The following is a 6165-nucleotide window of genomic DNA, read 5'->3' as shown; positions in this document are numbered from 1 at the left end:
ACGTTTGTCACTTCATCCAAAACCCGGTGCACCTTCTCTCCGAAGACGAGAACGATATCGTCTGCATATTTCAGACCGACAAGGCTCTCGTCAGAGGCTATTTATGTTCCCGAACTTCAGGGACATTCCTTAGTGGGCAAGCGTATCAAGAAGAACAGACCGGTCAACCGAGTCGAATGTGCCTTAAAAATTTGAATTGTGGGTCACTTATACTCAGCCCCTGAGCTTCGCTGTACTGGATGGCAGTGAACAATCGTCTTTGCGCCGTCCGTTTATCCAGCTCAATCAAACTCACTACCCGTCTACGGTGTCGGCGTATGCCTCACCGGACTGCAGTTCTAACGCAGGAATCACATCTGGGAGGTCACTTGGGGGTCGAATCTCGTCGCACAGACAACGGGAAGCGACTCCTCCAGTTATGTGCGGAAAATCAACTGTTTTTAGCCAGCACGAACTTTCAGCAGAAACGTTCGCATCGAATAGCCTGCAAGCCACGAAGGGCAAATCAACCGTAGATCCATTTGGGCTAGCTGGTTATCAGCTAACAGTGGAGAACCACGATTCAAGACCACCGTTCCTTCTGAGGTACTTGATCCCGATTACGCCACGGTGCCAGCACGCCCTGGAATGCAGTTGCCACTTATTTATGGCAGATCTAGTGATCCCCACCTAAGCCGTTTCCAACTCCTTCTGAGGTACTTGATCCCGATTACGCCATGGTGCGAGTACGCCCTGGAATGCAGTTGCCAATTATTTATGGCAGATCTAGTGAACCCACCCAAGCCGTTTCCAACTACTGGGAAGTTCTCCCGCCAGTTAGCTCAGACAGTATGTTGACGACACCGCTGTCCTTGGTTCAGATTTTTCAAAAATGCTAACAAATTTAAATAACCTAAACAACTCTGTATCATGGTTTAGTATGCGCTTGACCCTGCCATGAGACTGGATGCGATCAAACTCAAATCTCATGACTTCAGACGAGCCAATCGACGTGGTGGATAACTTTATCTGGAAAAATGACTAAGTTCCGGTGGGAGGCAGAGTTGGGATTACTTCTCGAATCAGGAAGACCAGGGCACTTTTGCCAACTTTTGACACCTATGGTAGAGGCGTGACTTCACCCCATTTGGCAAGGGCAAAGCTTACAATACGACAGTGCGGTTTACCCTGCTTTGTGGGGCCTCCACACGCTGAGGAAATACGAAAGATGCCAGTGGTTCACAATCGGTGTGCGCGAAGCATTAGTCCCGTCGGGTCGGATGGGAACACCGGATTAGTAATGCTGCGGTATGTCAGATGATTTAAGGAAGCAGGGAACTTTCATGGGATAGATGAATTACTCACGCTCCGTAAGTTAAGCTGGTTGGGATAAGTACTTCACATGCCGGGAGAATGTGACTTTCAGAGCTCTATTCGTCGAGCTCTGTGTTCAGTGGGACCATACCGTTCAGCTTTACCACCCTATCAGTGCCTAGCTGTCATGCCACCCAAAGGAAGCATGAGGGCTGGGATACTTCCAGGTTGCCCCAGGAGAAGCCGAGATGCACAGCCAAACCACGCTCTTTCCGGTCAGTAAATTCGCGCCCGAGCCGCCGACCTATCCCGCCCCGCGTACTGAGTGGAAGCTATTACCACAACTTTCCGATTTTTTGTGACCTGTGAACAATTCATGAAAGGCGCGGTAGGATTTTGATCACAAACAGAACGTTTATTTGGTTTCATCATCACCATCAACGACAGCATGACATCAGTGCTCAACACCGATGCTTCACTGCCGTACAGCCATGACCTATTTGAAAGCCTTATTGTAAAGAAAAGAATAAAGGTGGATGGGGAGGGACTTAGTGCTAGCTTAACACAATCATTCCGAGGTGCCTACACCTCCAGACATTCATTCAGGCAATCTGGACAGAAACTGACAACAAGAACGCCACTGACATCGGGTGCCAGCCATATCTTGTAGTGTCTCCAACCAGGCACAGTGAGGATCACGCGGTCCCCATCCTGGAAGAAGAAATCATGCCATCGACCGGGTCGCCTTAATCCCCGAATGCAGCAGGATGGGGAAACGAAATCAGACAGTAACTTGGTTCTGACACCATAGCCTGTTTTAGTGGCGCGCTCGCCCAGTCGTATAATAGCACTTCGTACTTTGAGGGTGAGAGACGCAATTCGAAACGCATGGTAACATCACTTAGGTTATTTGGTGTGTTTCTTATCTGAATGGAAACTGAAAGAAGTAGCGCAACATTGGCCAAATATTCAATGAATTTAAGGGCTTCCCAGGAAAGAAGGTCCAAAATTAGGGTGAAAGACAACAAAAGTTTCTCACTTAATTAATCCACTATTAGGTTATGGAGAAAAGGTGACAAACAGTAAGCCTGAAGGGCACCACTTTTGGTCATGTTGGGAGAGTATTCCCAGCAGACCTTAACGCGCCCGCAGGTATATAGTATGATGGTTGGAGGACTGTGAAGAAAATGCGTGGCACACCATTGAAAGATAGACATCCCCACAAAGCAGCGCGACCGAGCCGGACATTACGTTCAGACATGAGAACAACAATTATTGTTTTTCTGTGTGACGATGCTCCAGCAGTTGTCGTGAGGTAGAGATATGGTAAATGCAGCCACGACCCGAACGGAACTCTGCTTGGTTTTCACGGCTCTCCTCACAAAGGTGCTGGTATTCCTGCGTGGGATCATATCTGTGGGCAACTTGGAAGCGATCATGATCAAACGTAAGGCGACGAAGCACAATTGACGCCAACAGTCTCGTTACAACCGGAGTCAAGCTGACCCCCCTGTGGTTACCACACTCACTACGCGCCCCTTTTATGAAAATGGGCACTATCACCGATTCTCCCCAGTTGTCTGGGACGACTCCTTTTACAGCGTTTTTGAGTGTTTGTTCCAGTCGCACTCCGTCTTTGCCTAAGAAGTAATGTCTTTCTCAGTACAATCCCCGGCGACTTACAGGATCTCTACATGCATGTGATGAAAGTGTTGTTGACACCAATCAGTGATACTTAAAGCGCCATTCAGCGACTGTGTACAACTATACGGTCGAAAGTGAGGTATTTATTGTGCAGTTTCAATTTGTATGGGACGAACTAACGAGAAATCTTTAGGAGGTAATAGAATCAGCCAGAGCTGAATAGTGGGAAGGAATTGTTCAACTGTGGCATCCTATCCGTGTCTAGCTGTATCGTTCAACGGTTGGCAAGAGGGGGTAAAGGAAGGTCGGCGAATAGCTGAGGTAATAGAATCAGCCAGAGCTGAATAGTGCACGGGAATTGTTCAACTGTGGCATCCTATCCGTGTCTAGCTGTATCGTTCAACGGTTGGCAAGAGGGTGTAAAGGAAGGTCGGTCAGCGAATAGCTGCAACACCGAATGATATATCCCGGTTGCCGAAGCTGAAGAAGGGGATTTGTATGAGGTAGCAAAACTTGAGCCTCTGACACAAAAGTCCTTCTCCTGAACCTCACGAGCTGACGTTCTCGTCAAAACAACCAAAAAAGACGCACAAGGTATATTGACGCCCAAAACCGAGTCAAGAACACTTGTAGAGCGCGTCATACATATAGAGTAGGCCGCGACAACCTGGAAAATCGGATGACGCGCGAAAGCTCGGTCACAACAGGTCAGGGGTGGAGGCACGAAACAGGCTTCCGCTGGGCACCAATTCAGCCGACCCCAAACTCATGACCAAGCCGATTGTGGTCATATCCCGTTGTGCTCCCGAAAGCAGGCCGACGAAACCAGCTGCGTCTCCGGACAGCAGTTTTTATTCGACCACCACAGGCCTCTCGCCCACCAAAAGCAGTGATGTTCTGGAGGAGGCAAATCTCACATGCAAGCAGCGCCCAAAGTACGTGGAGCTATCAACGCTTATCTCCGCAACAGCTGCAGCCATGCACTCCTTAACAAAGCCACAGCCTCTGAACTGTACTAAGACAGATGTGCGGAAACAAGCAGCGAAGCCAATCGTCAGCTCCACTCCGTCAAAAGGACCTCTCTGCTTGTGGACATAACCGTCGCCCAGGACCCCGACAACCTAAGCCATAAACATGACTACAGCCATCCGGAAATTCCCTCGTACATCGAGTTGGCCATGCTGATCGCTGGCGGATTGGGTGTCCACACAAACACGAAAGACGAGCGGCTGCAGCCAAACAAGCCACATAAAATCTAGCTGGCTACAAGGTGCAGTCCTCCGCGAAAACGAGCCTCTTAGGAGCGCCACCAAAATCATTATTTCTTGGTGCCGCCACCCAGCGCCCAGAAACTCACAGAGACACTTTTCCGGCCGAACCGCGCCAAAACACCCAAGAATTTAGGAAGGCGAAAGCTTGCCGCAACTCTTTGATTAACAGCAAATCTGGTCGCCAAAATGGGGTGCTGAAAGAGCTACACACAGCATCGGTCGAAATAATCGTCAACGGGGAAAAAGACTTCGTCCCCCAAAGCCTAAAGGCCCCAGCAAACCGGGCTCCCACGGAACGAAAAAAACCTCGCAAGCGAAAAGCGCCCTCAAAAACCACGGAGAGAGAAAGCAGATGACATCGCCCCAGAGGACCTTTTGGAGCCTTGGTCTTAAACCCGACGCACAACTATTAAGTCTGCTGACCATTCTGGTCACTCAACTTTTGGCTGCTCACCCTCAAAGGCAGAGGAGACGGTGCTGAAATGCTTGTCCACAAACTGCCTTAACCTTTTCAATAAACTCGGCTTGTCTTGAACAACCGTCCATAATCGCACTCACATAGACTTGGCTCACGCCAGATGTCTCTGACGCGGAGATCTCGATTACAGGGTTACTCCATTTTTCGAGCCGTCTCAAAACGAGCAAGGGCAGGTGGGGTTGCCATGTACTTACATGCGACCCTATCAACCCCGATCGTCTTCTCTGAGACCGTCCCTGCACATTTTTGCGATGAACTGTGGGTCCAAATCCCGCTGCGCGGGTCCGAATATCTCCTTCTCGGTGTGGTCCACCGTAGCCCTTCGAGTACCCTGAAGATGACCAATTCCTCATGCAAACCCTTGGGCAACTCTCCTCCGACTACGACTTCACACATCAGCTAGTAGGTGACTTCAACGCCCCAAAGACCTCCTGGATTGAGCTTTAGCGCGTCGAATCAGGCAGACTTTTTGCAGCGGCGCTGTTTGAAGCCGTTCAACAGAGCGCTTGGACCCAACATGTCGTTGCACTCACCAGATACCGCACAGGCCGAAAACCATCCCTCCTGGATTTGATTTTCACCAACGAAAGGCACTTCATCGATTAGGTAACAATTAGCGCTCCACTGGGACATAGCGACCCCTGTGTGCTGACATTTGATTTCATCTGCTATTAGGCCAGAAATCCCGAACTTCAAACGTGATTTCGACACTTCTGCCGTGCAGACTTCCCAGGAATGCGCGTCTTTCTTGAACAAGTCACATTGAGACCAGCTCCCGCGGAACAACTATATAGCAACATTGTCCAGAAAGTTCACGAGGCTTACGTTTCAAACAAAACCAGCACGCACTCGAATGGACCGCAGGCGGCCAAAATGTATTCGACGACTTCTGGAAAGAATATCCCAACTCTTTTTCAAAAAGCCGACTACAGAGGACACAGAAGATGAGCTGGCATTTCGTAAAATGCGGAACCGCTGTAAATCAGAATTCCGCAAATGGAACATACAAACACAAGCCACCATCCTGGACTCCGCCCGAAAAAACAAAAACGTCTTGTTCAACTACATGAGACATCGCCGCAGAAACAAGCCGTCCGCGTTCTCCTTGAGGGACAGAAACGGGGAACCGACGAATGACCCAAAAGTGGTATCTGAGGTTTACAGAGAACACTGTGCGTGTCTATACTCAGCTCCCGCGTCTTCGTCACATCCACTCTTGTCAAGGCGGAACTACGAACAGCCTCTAACCGGCCTGGTCTTTACAGTGGAGGACATTCGTCAACTCTTGCACAAGATCAACCCAGTCTGCGCGTTGGGGCACGACGAGGTCCATCCAAGGATCATGAAAGAAACGCCCTCCACACTGGCAAATCATCTACACCTGGTGTTCCGTCAGTCGCTTGACGAAGGCCGCTCTCCCTCTGCTTGGACGGAAGCGATTGTCATGCCAATCTACAAAACTGGTGACCGACTATCGCC

Source organism: Opisthorchis viverrini (genome assembly GCF_000715545.1).
Source record: "Opisthorchis viverrini unplaced genomic scaffold opera_v5_272, whole genome shotgun sequence".
Classification (NCBI taxonomy): Eukaryota; Metazoa; Platyhelminthes; class Trematoda; order Opisthorchiida; family Opisthorchiidae; genus Opisthorchis; species Opisthorchis viverrini.
The sequence above is the reverse complement of the archived record's forward strand: the minus strand, read 5'-3'. Positions refer to the sequence as shown.